We start from the raw sequence: 22037 nt of genomic DNA on the forward strand, positions 1-22037 counted from the left end.
AGATGTCTCTTTCTCTCCTACATTATTCCTACAGCTAATTCATCTAGACCTTACCCTGCACTCTACCTCTGAGGACAGGTGCATCCAAATGTATTGTGGTGTTAAGAGTTGGTGTGGAAGTAAACCATTAATTTCTCTGAACAGTCAATACCTTATACCATTTAAACAGCTTTCTTTTTACCTACTTTCTGTACTCTGAAACTTCAATATTAATGCAAGGTTCAACATAGTGCAAGACAACTACAGGTATTCAGAACACTGGACTTTTGGCATCCATTTTGATTAAAATCCATTAACATTTTCTAGTTCATTATACTCACTTACAACAGGCAAAAACCTGGCATGCCAGCACCTGCTCTGGGGAAGAAAGGGTTGACCAATAATAGATTTCACCTTTCAAAAATGTAAAAAAAAATTCCATGAAACATGGTAAAATAATAATTACATCGAAGTGGTGTGCAAATGATAATGTGTGATTGAATACCTCCTTTACTGGAGATTCTACTACTATGGTAACAGACAAAAAGCCTAATATATTCTGACTAATCAGGATTGATGTTAATTAAAGAAGAGTTCAAGATAATGACTTCTCATTACTATGTGATAGCTAGAAATAGATTGTTCTACCTCTAGGTAAAATAAGCAATTAGATAACTTCTGCTTTTAAGGACTTCTTTTTTAAGAAGTCTTATCTCATTCTCTGTTCTTTTTCTGTTGTCAAAATATTAATATGTACATGTCTGATTTTTATCGCTACTCATCTAGATACATTTTTTTTTTAGAGGATCTCAGACTGCATTATTCTTTCACTTCAATGGAATTATTTTTTTCTTGCTTCAGTAAGGAAAGCACAGCTTATTGGATTAAAAAAAAAAAAAAACAACTAAAAATAGATACATTAAGAATAAACCCTTGGATTATATACTGGAAAATACAGACAATGTGAAGTAAAGGCAGAGTTGAATCCCTCATGGAAGTGATAGACTTTTCTTTAGAAAATGAAAAATCCCTTCAATTTTGTCTTCCTAGTCATATGACTGCCCTGCTAGAACAATATTGGAGTGGTAAAGCCCTCATTCAGAAGGTGTTTCTGCAAATAGTAAAAAGCAAGAAGACAAAAGGTCTCTGGAAAATCATTGGTTTTCCAATCATTTCCTAAAACCCCCATGAGTGGTGGTTTCAGTATCATGACTTGCATTTCTCATTTATGAGGGTATAAGGAAACCAACAGCCCCTCCAAATCCTAGGTGCTTATGACCTGGCACCATCAGACTTCCTCAACAAGGAAAACAAAAGAGGCTTCATTTCAGTGACAGACGGTTTCCACCAGATTTTTTCATTTTTCTGTTTTTCCTCTCTTGGACACTAGATTTTTAAGAGTTTCAAGAACTGTATGTATTAAACAAGGTGGGCTGTGTCATCATGAACTTGTAATCATCTTTAATAATCAAAGGACATTGACTTAAATTCTGCCGTTCTATGTGCCATTCATCAGAGTGATTACCCAGGACTTCTACTTGATACAAGGGCAGACCTGGAGTCACTCTCTGTGGAATTATCCTGTTGTACTTTTGAAAGAAACATTTTTAAATGGTGGTTTGGTGATACTAGAGGTTTAACAAATACTTTCTGTAAGTGTGTGCAGTCATTAGAGCTGTGTAGAACCAAATAAAACTGAAACCTCATTGGACTGGAGGTTTCACTGAAAACCAGTCTAACAAATCTTTTGGAAAATGCAGTTCAAGACTCAAACAGGCAGGATTCCTTGAGAGGAACCAAGCTGAATTTTCAATAAACGTAGAGTCTACTGGTGGGGAAATACTGGTAATTAAACTACGAGTTGTTTCCAGGACACCTTCTATTACTACAGAGACTACAGTGGCTTTGTTTAAGACTTCCTTTGAAACCTGGGATTTATTCAAAACCAGAAATATAAGGTAATACTTAAGGTGCACAGATACATCTGAAATAAAGCAAAAGGTTGTCTGCTTCAGTGCACAAGAAAATCAAAAACACTGAGCATAATGAGAAGGAGATGATGTACGTAAATTGAGGAAAAGACTAATGAGTTTACCTATTCCTAGCTGGATGTATTCATAAAAAACCTGTTCCTTATAGTATGTCTTTCAGTGTTTTATTTTGCCTTGCTCTAAGTTCCTCTAGAAAACTCAAATAAGAAGGACTTCATGAAGCCCATGCAATCTATTACAAATGGTTGGGGAGAAATTGGTTTAGAAACTATTAATTTGTTCAAGAATGAAAGGAAGTGAAGCACCAAAACAATAACGGAAATGTAGTTTGTGTTAACTGTGAATTGTAGCAATGTCTTTTCATACAGTATACAGATTAGAAATAGAAGTGCTCACAGAAAAAGGGAAAAATATGTTTATGTTACCTGTAAGGACAGAATAAGGAAACAGTTGCATCAAAGAAATTAATAAGCCCAAGTTGTATCTCTGGATTCACGGTGTTCCATGGTACAACTGCTTGGAACTGAATAGCAAATATGCTTCTTCCCTAAAAATACAATTTCTTGCCACCTGAAATAAGTGGAAAATGTTCACTAACTTCTATCAACAGAAGGCCAATGGCACACAGCTGAGACATTAATCACACATGAGTTCTCCAGCCAGATCTTTATAACATTTTACAAAACTGGGCCAAGCTGTACAGGTATCAATAGGACCCTTTCAAACTAACCTCTGTGTTGCTTTTTAATAAGGATATACGTGTAGACCATTCTAAATTGGATGATGTGATAGCTCTTTAAGTTTTGCAACTTTAACTCATTTAAAGAAAGTTGAACTAATGTGTAGGAGAAATATAGGGATTCCCAAAGCACTTGAGAATCTTGAAAATAATTTAATTATCCTTGTATCACACTGGTTTTCCTCCTGAGCTCCTGGGAACTATACAGTTACCATCTGTGATCATCCTAGAATATTTAAGGCCCCTGGCTAGAAAATCCTTGCTTTACTGTGAGTTTTCTGTTTTATCACATCAATTATTGCCATAGATTGAAGATCTAATGGAATTCTTTTCAGCTTTCAGCAATACTTAGTACCAAGGAACATTTACCATATTTGATGAGGAAAGGGGCAAGTGTAAATGTTAGGTTACAGTCATTATCTGACTGGGAGGAAAACAATTAATGCCATAGTCTGCACTGAGAGAGCTTTAGAACGAGCAAAAAACTGTTGTCTTTAATGAAGAAGCTGAAGCAAGAGAAGGATGCTTAGCACAAAGGTGAATTAGGTGCTGTTGGAAGTCTCATTAGTGAAAAACAGAGTCAGACAATAAAATGGAAATAACAGTCCACTAATAACTTGCTTAAGTTACTTAGGTAAAAGAGGAAATTATCTTGAATGTATTTCTTTATGAAAGAACTGATCAAGCAATGTATCCCAGTTTCAACACAGTCTGTTTGGTACATAATATGCTTTTCTGATGCCAGATCAGGCTTTTCAGTAGACAAGAGCAATAAGCACCCTGCTGCTTCTGTGTTACCACTTCTCGCAAGACACAGAATATCAATAAGGACATTCTACCTTGTAAGTGCCATAGTGAGGAATTACAGCTGCTTCATGTGAAGTACACCTGGTTAGAAGTTGTTCATCACAGAGGCTGGTGGCAATCCCAGCAACATGTTACCAGTAAGAAAATGAGGATAAACTGACTGAGCCGTGATTTCGAAGGACTTGCCTGCAGTCAGATTTGCTGTATGGGATTGTTCCTGGATAAATGTCCTGAGCGATGGCTTCACGTCCAGACCTGTCATGTCATTCTGTCCAACCATGTTTTTAGGCTATTTTTCCAAAGTTTAAGAGCTTAGCCATTTCTTTTTTCTTTGAAACGCTTTTCCCTTTCTTTTTCCTTTCATTTTCAGGTACAATGAATGGTTCATCTCTCTCCTTCCCTGTGACTTTCCACCTCAGGTGAACCAAGCAGAAATGGAAACTCCATTTTTAAAATAGAAGGCTTTTGATGAAGATTTATGGGGTTGGTCTTTTTCTTCAACATCTTCTTGTCTCAGTTGCAGTATCCTAGAAGCAAGCATATTCTTCACAACATTTTCACAAATAAACCTTAAAATTTCCCTTTTCACGTTATTGATTCCAGCTGTCTCTGGGATATGTCTGTAGATGTTGTTTAAAGCACTGAAGTCAGTAGCAAGCTTGGGCAGTAGAGTAAGACCAGAGGTGAACAGCACTATAAAGGATTGTAAACTAACTCTGATGCTGGTCTTACAAAGCAAGAAATAGAATACAGCTATAGCCCTCATCTCTATTTTATCTTTCCATGTGGCAAGAAAACTTAGTAGATCTGAAAGCAGTTAATGAAAGCAGTATAAAACTAAATATACTATAGCTTGTGGTGAGTCAAATATGCAGTATATGCTATATGTTAAAATCAACAGTAACTACTTGGACTTGGCCAAGAAGCATACCACTTTGGAAGGACTTGAGTGTCATATGTAGAAAAGGAACAAGACCAAGATGTTGCATTACAGGGAAAATGTAATAGTGGAAGGAAAATCAGTAGGGCTTCAATGATGGTTTTTAGCTATGATTTTTTTATGTAGTAATTAGAATGGGAGTCAGGAAATATTTCTATAATCACTTACATGATCTCAAGGAAAACACTTACCATCTGGAGTTTCGGTGTTCCTACCTGTAAAATCTGAGAAACACCTGTAAATTCACAAGGGAGAGGTGTTATGTATAATATCTATATTATGCTGTTCAGAAGGGATCTATACCTATGGTCAATATGTGATTCTTCACTTATTGGCCCAGCTCCTTCTGAGATTAAAGAATAAACTAAAACCATCTGCTCCGATTTTAGTCTCTCAGAATTGTAAGTGTCGGGAAGCTTTATATTTGAACATGCAATTGCATTTAGAGATGGAGGGAAACTAAAGGAAAAATAAATCCTTTGAATTAACAAGTAATAGAGATGTCATATGGCTGTGATTTTGGCCTGCTGTTTAAGTTATGCAGGATGCACAAGTACTCTCTACTCTCCTAGGAAATAGCTGACAAATTGATTAGAAGATATTCTACATCATTGTATGATGGAAAGATTTGCCAAACTTCTCTCTACTTTTTGCCTTTAGTTTTGACCATCTTCAACAACTTTCAGTTTTTAGAGGAACAGGAAAGACATTTTGAAATGCTGATACTTGCATTTTTCTGTCAAAACCTTGCCACATGTAGCAGAAGTATCATCACAGAGCTCTTCCCTTGTGCTTTCCTGTTGTACTTTTCGACTCTCAAGGCCCGGGGCGGGAGTTGACCAGCTGCTGCTCTCAAGTGTCCCCTATTAAGGGCATCCACTGCCATGCAGCAAAGATGAGGGAAATCCAGACATAGGACCTGACATCTGTCTGCATCAGGGTCCTGTGTTATACCTGGCTCTAGTCCTATGCCAGCCACACTGCACAACGGATGGCTGCCTGTGGCTGCAAGATGCTGGAAGTGTTTACCACAAATACCTCTTCAAAACCCTTGTCACACAGGTGAAATGTATGAACTGTAGCAGGGAAGTGCTGCTGAGTCCCACTGATGTGCTGCAACAAGGCAAGTTAACGGCCACTAATTCACTAAAGGAAGTGACTCTGCCTGGTGCTGACCAGCGTCCGGTATGGAGAAAACTCCATGGGAAATCCCTAAAGGGTGATGAAGAGAAAACTGAGGATGAGCTTATGGTTTTGCTGCTGTCACTGAACTTATTAAAAAAACCCAATCTTAGTCTCTGGGTGTACTTTGGGAGTTCAGCAGTCCATTTATCCAGCTGGATTAAACTGTTGAAGCTCTGCTGATTTCAGGAAAATCGATGAAGATGTGAAAATTTGCCTTGGCTGATGAGATGGCCTGGGATACCACTTTCAATGCTGAGCGGGAACTCAGTCTGCTGACAAAGAGCTGTCAGCATGTCATAGTGTTTGCAGGATCCGTTGCATAATGTCACTTAAAGAGGTGGTAAGGGGCAAAGGAGACACTGAAAAGTAGTGGCTGTGGGCAGAAGGCCAGAAGCAGTCATTTCAATACCATATCCATTAAAAGAAAAGGGGAAAAAAAACATCTGTGGCAGCTAAATTGGTATAATAAAGTCAGCAGATGAAAGCAAAAAGATCAGAAGAAAAGAAACACAAGACATAGAAAAATGAAACTGGAGAAGTTTAAATGTGCTTTTTATTTCCGGAAGTTTGCCATGGAATAGGAGGTAGAGGAAAACATTTTATTAAAAAAATATGAAGAGTTGAGACTGTTTCCTCCTCTTATGAGGAAATCGCTCACAGAAGGAAGCCAGGGTTGTAGCACAGTGTATTCCTCTGCACTCCCAGCCAGGAGGGAGAGATCCCATCATGAGCAAGACCAGGGCATGGTTGGTGCTGGAAATTCTCTGAGGAGGTACCATGATTTCCAGCAGTTCTGTTTGTTTTGCCTTTAGGGTGACACTTAAAAATGAGCTTCCAACTACTTTTCACAAATGACTTCATGGCACATTTCACAAAGGTGTTGATCCTCGTGTCCTGGAAAAATTCCAGTTTGGGTAATTGCATCTGCATTGGGTAATTACATCTGCATAAGCTCAGCTAAAGATATCATCCAGAGCACAGGAATAATCCTGCACAGAAGCTGCTGACCGCAACTTTAAAAAGAGACCCTGAAGTTGTGTATTGTTAAATGGTATTGTAATTTTTAACCTGAGGGTGGTGAAATCAGGGTGACTGTTGCTACCTACTTACTGTGTGCTAATCAGCTGAAGTTTGCAGAGTCGTTTTACATCCTTAAGGGTAAAAAGAGTCACATAAATGTATGCTATTTCACACTGAAAAGAGTAGGACTCACATGTTAGGGAAAGTAAAGAAAAGAGAAATAGGAAAGTTTAAAGCTATAGAAGAAAGAGAGACACACTGACAAAGAAAAATGGCAAGGAAGAAAAATTCATAGCACACATTCAATGTCACATCCAAGTTACTGCAAAGAGTCTGTGATATTATTATTACAAGAAAATATAAAAAATTGACTGAAGGATCACATAAAATTTAGTTTTCCTATTGTATTTTAAGGCTATTAATATATTACTAGACGTTGCACTTAAAACACAGAAGCAGAAATTTGCTTGCTATTATTCAAATACAAAAGTTCCAGCATGTATCTTTACATAAGGTGACATCTGAATGCACAAGACCTCACTGAAGTTTGGTCCAGCTGATACAGATTTTCTCCAAGTATTTGTAAATATACTGGGTTTGTGAACACATTTGCTGATATTATTGTGGAGGAAATCTGCTTATATATAGAACACTGGGAGCTTGCTTGTAAGTAGCTAATTGTACATTCACAACTGGTATCACCAGTACAAAAGATTGTGGCCAGTAGAACTGGTACAGCTCTGATCGCTGTCAGTTTAATTCATGGACCACTGACATGCTGATGTAAAATTGTGTTAGCAAAGGGAGCTTAGGGAATGCAGAAGTAATGAATTCTGAAAGAAATCTGCTTAAAAACCAGTGTGTGTTGTATAGGACAGTTTTTGGGAAGGACTGCTGAAGAACAGGACTGTGGAAATAGGATAACTTGGTAAAATACGTTTTTGATGCATGATTATTTGTCAGTTATTGCAATGTCAGAACCAGGCATCTCCTCGTGTAATTAAATAAATCCAAATAGTAAAAGTCTCTGAATATAAATAGACTGTTTGCACTTAATTAAGTCTAGCCTACTTGGCTTTATCCAGTTCCAGAAAATGGAATCAGCCACCCAGCATAGTCCCATGTTTTCTCTGTGGTGGCTTTAGCCACTAATCTATTGTTTAAAAGAAAGAAGGGGCAGAACAACTCATATTTCTCCCCTTTTACCACTGTACTGAAAAATGTGAGGGATGGCCATGTTTTTGTTTTCCATTACTACAGTTAGCCATGGTCAGAGCATCCATAACTTCATTAGGTGGGTAAAAATCTGTTTTGCAGATCCTGTTGTGCCACATTGGCATGAAGCAGCTTCTGAGTGAGTTAGCATTGCCAAGATGGGGGAAGTCTTGGAGATGTGTGGAAGGAGAACTTCAGATGCCCTAAAATGCTGTCAGGCAGGATTGTATGCACCTGAGAACATCAGGTACCTACATCCTTTTGAAGGTTTAGCATCTGGAATTTTTTTGATTCCAGTCTAATTAGTCAGCAGTCCATGCTATTGATCATAAATAGCAGAGATACAGAAGGATTCCTAATGCAATAGGTTGAGCAGGGCTTACTTAAGATCAAGCCTTTGATACAGTGTGCACAGTCACAGGCTCAAATGCATTCTACTTAATTGTAAATAATTTAGGAATGCAGTCTTTCTATTCAGTAGAAAATGGTAAGTACTCAGTCTCAAAATAATTCATGCCTTAATGGGGCTCAGTCACCCTCTGAAGGTGTCTATGCTCTTGGACAATAGAGGGTTCCTCTGGTGATTATATACTTAAAGCAGTTCAGTTAGGTGAGGTTTTTCAGCCACAGCTTTAAAGACAGAAGAATCATGTTCAGCCAGTGGACCTCCAGTGCAACGTAAGGCACAGAATTTCACCAAGCATCATTGCTTGTGCGCCAAGCCTTCTGCTTGAACTGGTGCATATCTCTTAAAAAGATCAGCTGGAGAAACGGCCTGTTTAAAACCAGGATGTTTGGTTTTATTATTATAGTTCCAGCATATATCCTAAAATTGTTGAAATGCCAGATGCCAATTTGGTGAACTCCAGATGGTGGAACTTTAATCAGTCGTGAGATGTGATTTACTAGAAATACTCCTTTACAGCAAAAGTAGATCTCAGGCATCTTCTTTTCTGAAGTATTTTGGTTTGCTCTTCAGACCATGCATTTACAGTTTCTTCACTGCACAGATTTATGATAAGTATCATTATTGTATATAAGTGCCACAGAACTAAATATTGTTTACAGTGCAGGGTGGTGAGAAGTACAATTCTTTATTATAAGGGTTACCCAAGAATCTAGAACATCGGACTATCTGTTTTCAGGCTGAAAGCCTACTCTTTTTTTAGTGTTCACAGTATGTCTTGCAATACTTTCCTCCACTTCTCAACCTCGGGGGATTGTTTCATATGGTAACAACATGCACAGTTTTAAATATTTGCATAAGGACCAGGTTCTCTGGTCTGCTTTTTTTTTTTTTTTTTTTTTTTTTGTGTGTGTGTGTGTGTGTTGCCTGTAGCTTCCCAGCTGGGGTTCTTCCACTGATGAGAGAGCATAAAATCAAAGATAGCTCTCTTCATCTTTCCCCTTTCTAGCCCACTCATGGGAGCAAAGCAGTGGGCAGCAGCCAGAACATGATATACTGCTATCCCCATCCGTCCTGTGTTCTCTGTGATCACATCTATCACCTTTATTCAAGGAGACTGAGTTGCTGGAAGGAACCCAAAAGATTTGACCACATCTTTCTATTGTGGAAGCCGTATATACGCTTTCTTTCAGCTAGAAATGCATCCTGTTAATAATATGTTCTATTTTCTCTATGGGCCTCAGGAATAACATGACACTGTGGTGTCATACAGAAAGATAGAGTGGAAGGGTGCAGAGAGCTGATGTGATTCCCTAATTGTGCCTCCATAGAGCCTATTTGTTTAACCATGATTGCCCTTCTATTTTTAATTCTGTGTGAACATGGTTCAGAAGACATTAGTAGTGAGAATTTTAGCTATTATAATCTGTGAAAATATCTAGAAATACTTGGGGGCTGGGAGAGTCATTTACACCAAAGAAATCATACTCTATGGCTTAAAATAGCATAAATATGCAAAGCCAAAGCCATCCTTACAGCATGTATAACTTTGAGTGCCCTGGAGTTACTCCCACCATGAGTTCCAATGCTCATACTCCTGCCTTCATAGGCCACATCTGCTATGTAGTGCTGGTTTAATGCAACTCGTTCAGCTTTCATGTCCATTAAGCAGTGGATATGTGGGCTGATGCAAAGCCCAGGTGCCCAAATACCTGACCTGTTTTTCAGGTGGGTCCTGAGCCTTGTGCTGCCAGAGTTGCCCAGGCTATCATCAATAACAGTTTTAATACGGGATTAGACAAGTCCACGGAACAAATCACTATCAGAAGTAGCTGTGGTGACAGATGCTTGTGTCTGACATACATTTATGGAGTGACTAGGATGGCATTACATCAGAGGCCTGATATCCTGCTAGCCTCATTCCCCCTCTAGGCACACTGAAGGTGTGTCCACACCTGATGGTGTATCTCTAAAAACAACAGCTACATTAGAAATATAGGTGAGGTCAACTCTACTGATGGGTTAAAAGCAATTGATCTCCTGATTTCTCCCTCTCTTCATTTCTCTTGGATGTATAATAAATCTGGTTACAGGGAGAAACTCAACATATTGATTTGGTCTTACCCAATTTTTGTTTTCTCTCACCCTCAGTTATAGGTTAATAAGCAGAACACGTGTTGAAAGAAGAAGCAGCAGAGCACAGAATGGTCAGGTCAGAAGATCACTATTTGGACTGAACTCTCTGAACCTCGGCCTCTCTACCATCAAAATCATATGACATCTTTCATCCTCAAATATCTCATTGCTGAGTGCCTTGTAAAACCTGACCCGCCTCTCCAAGAATGACTTCATGCTGTGCTGAAATACAGCTCCTCTGGGACTGCAAAGTGCTGTCTGTTAAGGGACATATTGCAACTTGAATGAAGCTGAAAATATTGCTGGTTGTCCAATGTGTTCCAGGAGGCATTTGGGTCTAGATTTTGGGTCTGAATCTCCCTCCATTCAAGCCAAAAAGTTGATGGAATAATTAAGGACAAGAGGTATTCATGAGATCAGTTTTACACCTCATCTGAAGTGTGCCATCAGTCCCATCGCTTCTCAGGGTATAATGAAGTCGTTAGTTCAGTACTCACTAGTAATTGCTGATCACATAATTCTGCCAGGACCTGCAACTTTTTAAGCTTTTCTTGGAAGTTACTGATTCTAACACTAGTGCTTCTCCAGTTACCCTTTGCACATTGATAAAATCTCAGTTTTCGGTAACAATATGGTAAAAGTGCACTTTCTTTGTGCTGCGTATCTTCTGCTGCTACACCAGAAGCCAACCATTTATCATATAATCAGATTGTTGCTGAACTATATGCCATCTGTGATCAAATGAATAATGAATAAATTCAGAATGCAATTTTAGCTAGCCTGTTTTTTGTTCATATTTCGCTCTTAGTAGATTTGAGTCTTTTTGACCTTGTGAAAAATGGCTGCATTTGAACTAAAAATGTGTTTTATTTCTAGATAATGGACTATGCCAACTTCCATTTCTTTTAGAATTCAGTAGAAACTCTTTGGTATATCTGGACATTTTCTACATCCTTATTTACTTTTTCTTCCTTTCAGACTGTACTCTTTGATAGAGCTAAAACTCCAATCTTTACTCATATCTCCTGGCTCCAGCTATTCTTTTTTGATTTCCATTGTTTTCTGTGTGGCAGGAACTCTTGCTATCAAGCATTACATTTAGTTTTCCACTCATGTAGCTATGAGCTAACAAATTACACCAATTTCTTGAGGCCTTCCGAGCTAAGTGAATTTGGCTCAATCTTTCTCAGCTATCAGCCCTTCCATTATTGTTAGGGAATGCTTCAGTGATATTTATTTGTCATTCTGGTAATGCAAGTTCTTTTGCTTTGATCTTGAGACTTTGAAACCTGGATGCCTGACAACATAGCACTTCCTCCAGAAAGAGTCTAATTAAAATGTGCTAATGCAGTGACCCTTGGTCACTTGCAACCCCTGAAGACATCTCCCATGAATATCTGGTTTTGTTGTAGGTCGGCCTTCAGCAAAGCAGAAAAGGGTTGGATTTACTCACAACGTCGTACAAGGGGCAGTGCAGGGCTTTATGCAAGGCAACAACCATCCTTTCCAAAGCTGCTTGGGAACAGTGTGCTCGCCATGGCCCTTGGGAAAGCTTCTTCCCCATGATGTGGCCGCTGAGCGTTGTGCAGCTGCTTATCAGACATTTTCTGCAGCTTCTTTAATGATCTGATTTGCATGTTTACCTATATTGTGTGCACAGCCATAAACATTGGTTTTACTAAACAGTGTTTTGGCAGAAGTGAACAGCATCAGATGGAGAATCGAAATGCTTGACAGAATTCCCTGGGGCAGAAACAGCAGATGCGAGGAGGCAGAAATTGCAGCAAGCCTCATAAGAAGGCTGGGCAAAGACCTTTGGGAAGACAGAGGCAGTCTGAGCTAACCAGGGGAGCCTGAGATGGATACAGTTGCTTAGCAGAGGGGAACCCTCCTGCGAGTTTTGCAGGTTGTCATTAGCTTCAGTAAGTCTTGGCTTTTCTGTTGGGTCCTGTCATCCCATTCTGTTCCCTCATTAAGCCCTCAGCCGCTTCTGCTTTTCTCTAGCCCTTCTCATTTACTTGCCATCAATATTTTCATTTCTGTTTATCCTCAGCATAGGATCTCATGACATTTCCTCTTTCTGTCTCTGGTTCTCCCCATTGCCGCTGTTCTTCTTGCATGTTCCCTGTCCTTTCCTCTCAATTCCTCAACAAGTTTTTTGCCCTGCTGATGTGTGGTAGTGACACTGTTCATGACACTGCTTCTGTTGCAACCCTTTTAGCACTGATGGAAGCCCACAGAGCTCTGTGCTGCCTGGTTTGAACTTCAGTCCAAATACACGCACTTGCTGGAAGCCCAGTCAGATATGGAGTATAAAGTAGCTAAAAGCTGCTAGAGTGAGAGCAGGAGACGTGAGCATCTGCCTGAGTGCCAGACAAGGTGTACAACGATTGCCAGGTCTTCATTAGGCTTTCCACATAGGATTCCGGGTAGCTGTACACACTCTCGGTGTCACTCACTCACAGTGAATATTCTTCATTGGTAAAGGTGGACAAGACAGATCACACAAAAGATGCAGAGATGACAGAACCTGTCATGCTGAAGCAATTCTTCCATGACACAAAATAGCAGAACAGGTGCTGTACCACTCCCCTCCCTCTCAAGCACAGAGGAAAGAAACATCTTTATATGCCTCAAGGTGCCAGAACACCCATGGGAATTTAAAGGACTGTTTAGGGCAATCCATAGCCTGTTTGTACTTCATGAAGGTGAGCCTCAGGCACAGGATTTGCAAGCATTAAAGGTGACTCACTGACAACTTAGGCTGCCAGTACAAGCTGTGCTAAGGTAAAAGAGCTGAACCCAAGTCAAAAGATAGAGACTTACACTGTCTGATCAGTCAGCATAGCATATGTTGTTGGGAATATCTCTTGAGACGTTCCCTGACAGACTTTGCTTGAAGAGAGAGGGCTGTTCTCTGCCATTGAGCGATATCTTGCACTACAACATGTCTAAGTTGTGACTCCTGAAATTTTCCCTCATAATACTTCTTATGTAGTATGTTACTGCCAGTAAACTACACCTTAGAAAATATACATTCAACAGCATGAGCTCTCCAGCTTTACTCAGGTCTAACTACTTCATAGCAAAGCATGTTCAACAGGCAAATTAAGAGTGTAACCTGGTGCCACGCACATTGCTCATCTGGATACACTGAAAGCTGCTGCCCTCTCTGACTGCCCTATGCCAGAAATGTTCTAGGTAGATCACTTTGTTATACTTCTGCACCATCATAGAAATGTCAGAAGGGAGCAAAATGCCGTCTGATCCATCCTGTGACCACAAAGGAAGATGAACTGCATGTAACCAACCATATGGGTTGTCTGGGTTTTATCCAATTCTAATCTATAAGAGATTAGAAATTACAAATATTGGTTTGATAGTTGGTATCTTAAAGGACATGTGTTGATTTTTCTGATAGAGAGTGGTTGCTAGTTTAGGATGATGTATTATTAAATAATTTTACAAGGAACTAAAGTATTTTAAACAAAAGGGAAAAATATAGGGCAGCATCATAATATAAAAAACATATCTATAGCTAAAGTAACTGCCTAACAAATTACAGTTGGGTTAAGTTTACTGCACCTGAGCAAATACTATCCTGCAAACGATATTCAGAAAACTTTGCTCTTTTTAATGTGAGTCTTTCATCACTTTGATGTGTTCACACGCAGTCATTGACAGAAACTATCTCATTATTTGTTTTATCAGGGGGTAAGGCTGAAAAAACTAAATACGCTTTTAAGAAATGGTAGCCATTGCAAAAATTTGTGTGTGCTTTACTATACATTAACAATAAAAACAGTTGACAAAACTTATTTTGGCCAGAATCTTCAAGCCATCTGTAAGCTATCCCTGTGACCTCTATGACTGGGCTCCTAGTTCAACCTTACAGATATACTCTGCTCTACCTTTTTGTCTCCAAAATTAAGAAAATAAAGTTTACTTTTAAGATTCCTCCTGCCTGTCTCTTAGCAGTGGTGACAGGCAGTCTCAGTACATTGTAGATTGCTGGATATTTGGATCTAGCAGAAGTACTCCTGGGGAGGGCAGTTTTTTAATTCAATCTTGAAAGGAATGGAAGATCTCTTTGTTTCCAGAGGAGTGACTGCAGCAAGAAAGCAGGGCTATAGATCAAATGGTTAGATTGGACAATAAGTGGGGCGATGTATTTTAAATTGCACAGTGGTATAATAGTGGGGAGGTGCCAAGCGCTCTTTGGAAAGTGGTTTCAGATGTTTCCTACCCAGAACAATACAGATTTTGGCGACTTCATTTAAAAGCAATTAGAAGGCAAAAGGTCACCATGCAAGCTGACTAATTGGTTGCTGGCCAGATGGAAACCTGTACTTAGTTCATTGCAAGGACAAGTTGCTGCTGGCTAATGTATGGCAGATGGGGAGCCAGGGGAGTTTATTTTCACGAGTCACACTGATGCGAGGGCTACATAACTCTTTGTACGGGGGGTCAAGCCAGATCTTGGTTTTCTCATGTGAAGGATAGTCTGTGCGCGCCCCATGTTAAAACAAGGAAGAAGAAGTGTATAAATCAGAAGTAGAGATCTCACCGACAGATCCTATTTCCCTGTGACCTCAAACTGAAGTATCATATGCTTACTGCCAAAGTACTGTATAGGTCTAAACCTCTTCATTCTTCTGTGTCCTGTTGGGGATGCTTTCAGGATGACGTGACATTCATCTTCATCCGCCATTTTGTCACTGTCTCCGTAATACAGTACATAAATGGAAACATCTTTCCAGAATAAATCTGCAAGTTTATCTCCCTCTCTCTGATTCTTCTCAAAGTCCCACTTCTACTAGGAGATTTTCTGGGAGCTGCATGATATCTTACTGAGGAATAAACCCTAGATGATTGTCACTTGTACAAAGTCATAATCAGTATAGCTTGTAAATAATTTCAACAATACTTTTAAAAGAAGATTATTGTGTCTTCTGACACATCTATGTAGATCTGCCCATTCCCAGCTTGAACGTTGTCTCTTTTGTTGCATTTCCTTCCACACTCAGCATACAGCCTTCAGATTAGTCTACATCTTTATTTGGTAAGATCTTTAGAGTATCTCCTTTTTTCTGGTTTTGCTGTGGAAGTAGATTCTTTAGCTTCAGGCAAAGCATATGATCTACTCCTTGGCTTTCGGTGCTTTGAAAAGTGGTCTTTTAATTCTGTTGCTGTTTCCACTGTCCTAGGGACAAAGAGATGTTCATGTTTGAAATACCAAAACTTACCAGCTAGTCTTACTTAAAAAGTGAAAATTTAAGATCCTCTGAGTAAAGAACAGCCAAAATTCCAAGTAAAGTTTTTGTAGGTTGTGTTGTCTTTATTTTCTATTATGCAGAGAAGTGATGGAATTAAAGACCAGCATTACTAAAGTACAGAAGGGTTCTTCCACTTGCCTGTGTCCAGAAAGTTCTCTCATAAGTTGCATTCACATTTGGCAATCCTTCTTTTTAATATGAATCCTTATTTTATTTTTTTCTTAATCCCTGTCTTTTCTTATGCAAGAAAAAGAGCTTTGCATGCTCTGTGCAGATGACAGCTATGGGCACACCATTTCAGGTTTACATTTAGAATATGACTTTCATAAACATTTGTCTCTGGTGACTAAGGTTGTAAAGATATTGATATGCAACTTGGTGCCAAGCTGGAGAGCTAGTGTGGGGAGACAGCTGTCAATATGGGTTGCAATGTGTATAATACTGGGACTAAGTTTTCAGAATAGACCACGCTGAAAGGTAGCTGAGGCTGTGAGTTAACTAACTTCTTCTGTTATAAACTTGCATATGTTTAGACTTAAATGTAATTCTTGAGTAAACGAAGCATGAAGGGAAAATAAATAAAATTTAAAGTGAGAAACAGGAAATATACTTTTTTTTTAAAAAAAATGTTGCTCGAAAATTAAAATCTTAAATGTGAAACTTCAATCCTTTTGCAGAAAAAGGAAAATCTAGAAAAGACTCAGTGGCTCTATACACCTTTTTTCCAAATAAAAATAATTTTTTAAAAAATTTAATTTGAAATGTACATTTTTAAAAAATGAATTAAAATGGCAATGAGTTCTAGCAGCAGTGAGGATCCTTACTTGCAAGTGTAAGCTCAAGCTCTAAAGAATTTAATTGCCTGAAAAGGCATGTTTCTACAGAATATGCCCAATAAAGGTGTTTCATTCAGCAGCAGCGAAGTTTGGGTTTGATTTTTTTATTTGCTTACTCACAAAGATATTGAAAAATGTCCTTAAAAAGTCAAGAATAAACAACCTACTTGTCTAGTCTAGTACTGAGCTAGCTAGCCTGTAAATGCCAGGCTAAACCCAGGGGAACACAATTCAATTCTTAGCTAGTTAGAGGAAGGGGGATAGCAAAAATAATTAAGTCAAACCAGGGAGAGATAAAAATAGATAGGCAAGCTGAAACAGAGGGAACTATTTTCACTCTGAGCATTTCAGTACTGTCTTGCTCTCTGTAGTTATGAAATTGTCTTAAAAGCTGTGAGTTGAGTTTTTTTCAAAACTGTATAGAATTATTTCTTTTTATGTTTTTACCTTGTTCCTGGGCTTCCAGGAGTGATATCTTGCAGAGTTTCTCTGCAAACATGAGGTCAGAAATGTAATTTAAAAAGAAAAGATTCATTAGAAGTTATCCTCGAATCCCATAACTCCAGGAGCTCGGTATTTAAGGAAAATGCCAAATACTGCCACTCTTGGAAAATAAAGAGCAAGCATTAATGGCACTTCTGCCTGAAACTTTCTCCCTGCTAGCATCTGTGATCCTGTGCCTCCAAGGGCAGACATCCCTCTGATTCTGCAGCCTGAGAGAGGCCAAAACTGCCAACAGGTTGCTGGTCTGCAGAGTGGCCACAGCACACAGCCTGGTTTCTTCAGAGCAGGATATGGCAGAAGAAAGGCTTTGTGGTGAGGCACCACGTGGCTTTCCCAAGTGCTCAGAGAAGTGTGAAGAAGACACCACTGAGGCAGCTGGGACCTGTGTGTGACCACAGACCTCCACCTGGCAGTATTTGTGTTGGTGCTGAGCTCTGCACATGACAATCTGACCATAGTTTGCAACACAGAGCAGTATGAAACACAGCTAAAACCACTGTAACCTTGTCCTACACAGCACATAAGCACTCCACTGAACTGTCTTTTTTGGCAATATCAGCCGCAGTGCTGGGCTCATGAGGAACTTTCCATGCTGGGCCCTGCAAGAAGGTCAGTGGCCTCAACTTGTCCTGTATCAGAGCTGAGCAGGAAAAGGAAATTGATGGACTGAACAGTAAAACAGCTTTACAGTACTTTAAAAGCCAGCTTTCATCATGTGAGGGGCTCCTTTGGCTCCATATTGATTTGACTGGGTTATCTTCAACAAAGCATCTGTTTTAATTTACAGCTAATGCTCCCAAGGCTTGAATCCCGAGTCAGAAATTCTTCCCCGCCCCCTCAAAATGAGCAAAGGTAATATTAATCTCAAACACAAAAAGCGAATAAGTGAATGGAAAAAACACAGGCATGCAACTACTCTTTGATTTAAAGATACATCATACAAAATCCAAAAATGTTCCTTTGCTATCACCCTTAGGTCTTTGCTGTCTCACTGTTGCTTTACCAAGAGTAAGCATTAGCTGGAAAATTTGATAAGATCTGGGAGAATGTTGACTGGGGCTTGATCCAAAATTTATCAGGAAATTCAAATTTGTAGCGGCCAAAACTCATTTGAATCTGTTAGAGAACAGTTTTGGCCAGAAACACAGGGGAAGAAACAGTTGAAAGTTTTTGTGGGTTTTTTTGTTTTTGTTAAAAAAAAAAAAAAAAAAAGAGGTGTTCTTGTTTTGTAATGGATCTATTTGTTCAAAACAAAAAGAGAAAATACCAACAACAGAAAAACAGATTACAACCCAAAAACAAACAATGCTGTAAGTCAAACAAAATGTTTTATTCAACCCAAGAGTATATTTCCAGGTTGGTGTTGTTTTTGAAGAAAATAGTCATCATTTCTGTTTTAGGTCAACCCAAATAAGAATTAATGTGAGATTCTTCAGGTATCAGCAAACTCAGCAAGACCATTATTCACATGGATATGTTTTTCTTGACTTTTATTATAGTAATATGTTTTATCTGTACAGTATGCAAGCTGTTATTCTAATAACTGTTGTTATGCCTGAAAACATCTTGCACGTCCTGATTCTGAAATTTTCCTATGCAAAAAAACCTGGTATTTTCATAGCTTGGGTTTGTTTTGTGATGTAATCTACCTTTCAGCTGCTGACTGGCTTTTGATTATCAGGGTAATTTCACTTGTGACTTTGAGTGCATTGGGCCCAGGCAGGGGAATGAAAGGCAAACGTCTGAATTCACAGCAGCCTTTATGGGCGCATTGCTGCCCCTTGGCCCAGCTGCACTTCAGACTGCAAAGCCTTAATGAACCCAAGGGATAATTTCAAGAAATGATCTCCCAGTACTCAGATAGGTCACTGGCCCTCCAAGTGGTCTGTGGTCTTTGAAAGATGATCACAGTGAAGCTGCCAGAGGAAGACAAAATATAAGCCATGTGTGTGATATTGAGGCAAGGTCAACATGTAGGGGCCCCAAAAAGGGGCACTCTGAACTCATTTGCAGCATGTACATTGACCCAGAGCATGGCTGGATCGAAGACATTGCTTCCTTAAAATCAAGTCAAATATTGGTGTTGAAACACTTGGCATGAGGGAAGAGAGAGTGGGATAGAAGAGCTCGAGGAAACTTCTGCCAGGTAGCTATTGCTGACCTGTCCTATCAAGCAGCAAAGTCATCTCAGATGCTGGCACTCTCTCGTCTTCCAAAATGTCAAACCGATGAAAAGAAAAAACTGTTTTTCTTTCCCGCTGCTGGTGTTTCTGTTGAAATTGCAAAGGTTTTTGAAAGTGCTGATACAGAAGATTTGCAATTGGGTACAGCTGTTGACAACTCCTTTCCCGAGTAATGAAGTCTAACAAAGGCAGCGCCTGCTGCTGCCTGGAGCCGCGTTGCCGCCACTTAGCAGGGCGACAGCTGAAATCTGCAGCAACTTTTTTTATGACACACCAAACAAGCCAGAGCACTTCCAGCATGGGAACAAGGGAATAAAATATTGATCTAGGTATGGCGAAATAGTAAGACAAGCCAGGCTGTATCTCCCTTCACACTGCCAATCCACCATCTGCTATCCTTTCATTTTCCCTCGCACCACTGACGCAAGGAGTGTCCAAACTTCAGCACATGTTTTGCAAACAGCAGTGCCCAGTGGACTGTTGCTGTAGGTCTGCCATCAGCATCAGGCCCGTTCCAGCCTACTTAACCATTTAATTTGGTAAATGTCAATATGGCCTCTTTGTTCTCAGCACCATATGCTATCCGATTAAAAGTCAGTCAGGTTTCTCTCAGCTCCTCTTTCTTTCAGGAAGATCATTGGCAGCTGACAGTCCCCACTGGGAGTTTTAAGTAAAGAAGAGCTGTGTGCTGTGAAAGTGCTGCTGTTACTCTAAGCTTTGCAGTTCTGCTTCAGAAACACTGCCATGAAGTGGGGCATCGTTGCATAACTCACGCTACAAACACTGGATGGAAACCCGTGCATGCCCTGAAGGGAAGGCAAGGAAAAGATTTCACAGTTAAGGTAGAAAGTACGAGGATGGGTATGTATCTGTGGAGTTTTGCTAATAAATCAGTTATTAGGAAGGACACTAAACTTGCTCACAGGAAAATGCTTAAACGTTTTATTAATTTCCCTTAATACTTGAATCAAAGAAGTGACGCAAAAGATTTTTTATTTGGCAAAAGTCAAAGGCTGATGCAGATGAGAGGTGAAAAGGAGGGAATGAAAGAAAAAGAGAAAGAAGCAATAATAGATCCTACTATTATGGGACGTTACTCACAAACATTCAAATCTCTGTTTTGCAAATTCTACACTGCTTTGCTCCTCTCCCTCGAAAGGATGCTCTGTGCACACACTTCTTGTTCTTTGAGGGACACTAACTTATATTCTCTTCTTCATGGTCCTCTGGATCATTTGATTTTTTAAATAGGAATGGGCAGGAGTACATACAAGGCAGAGGGAAAGGTAGGGGTTTTTTGCAGAATGGTCGGAGTGATTTAGTAGAAGGAGCATTAGCCGCGGACAGGACAAAGGCAGCCTTAGGCCCTGTTTCTGGAACAACCATTGACCTCCTGCATATCCTTAACCAAACTGCACCTTTCTGGTTGGTCTCCCTAACTCCTATCACCCCATCAGAGATGCCCCAAGAGCCCCAGCTTGCTCACATTCACTGTCCAGCTTCACATTTGCCTAATCTAGCATTCAGCCCACATGGTAGTAGGTTCACCTTGGAGTCTTCTTCCCTTCACATTGGAAGTGAAAAACTTCTTTCTCCCTCAGGGTTTTTTCTTTGCAGGGAAGAATATCTGTAAGAGATTTTTTTTACTGTAGATAAAAGTGATCACGTGACAGAGGGCAGTCCTCTGACCTTTCACCTAGCATGCTTTGAGGGCCCTGCTAGGGAGACCATACGCCTACCGCCTGCAAGAGATGGAGAGAGGAGTGGTGGTGGAAGCAGGGGAGAGACCTGTCACCAGCTCACCCAGGAATCTGCTCCAGTGCTGCTTTGAAGTTCACCCACCGCAGAACCCAGCCCAAGGTCAGGCTTACAGCCAGAGCGTGCTGTGGTTTCATCAAAGACAAAAGACCCAAGGCTGCAGTTACATTCGGAAAATGTCTTTTCATTGGTTTTGTAATATGAGCACGGGGAGACTGGTTATAAAGATCTAGTTTTTCCTTTCCCGCTGTATTGAATTTGCTCAGTCACAGTGTTCTTTTCTTTTTAACTTGCCAGTTTGGAAAACACAGTTCAGCTACATGTCTGTACTGCCAGCTACCAGCTGAAAACAGGGGTCCGAGCTCCTGCTTCAGGAGCTAGTCTTCTACCCTGGGTTGAGTCATGAAGTTCAAGGCAGCATATTGTGAACATGGTGATGACTGCCAAGTCTGCTGGTTTTTACTATGTGGATTAAAATAGGTGTCACTTTGTACACCTGTCCTTCAGGTTTGATTTCTCATGCATCACTAGGCAGCCTTAGTGTATTTGTTGGAAACAATATGGGGATTTAGCTTCTGTATAGGCAGTTTCATCTGAGAATTGTTACTTGGATACTTTTTTTTGTGTCATTCCTACTGCTGTGGAAGGATCTGTATATCTGAACTGTTATTATTTTTATTTGCTATCCTGCTTTTTTCCATTCTCATCTTTATATGTCTCATCTTTTGGACTGCTCTTTTTAAGTAAAGACTAAGCTGTTGCATGTCTATACAGTTGAATGTTAAGCACTTAAGAGGGCTGATCTGGTTACAGCTCTTTGGATGCCATCACAATGAACTGTTTGCTATTAATTATTAGTAAATGACAGGTTACTAAAGTTTATCCTCAAAATATAAACCAGAATTCTTAATTTATTCATTAACTGATTATTTACATTAAACATGCTCTGTAAATTTAACAGTCATTGTTCTGGACAGGATTTGGAAGTTGCTAGATAGCCCATGTCATGCTATTAGTCTAAAATATATTCATGATTTTTTTCTACTCAAGTTGTTAACTCAT

The sequence above is a fragment of the Athene noctua genome, chromosome 1 (genome assembly GCF_965140245.1).
Source record: "Athene noctua chromosome 1, bAthNoc1.hap1.1, whole genome shotgun sequence".
Taxonomy (NCBI): Eukaryota; Metazoa; Chordata; class Aves; order Strigiformes; family Strigidae; genus Athene; species Athene noctua.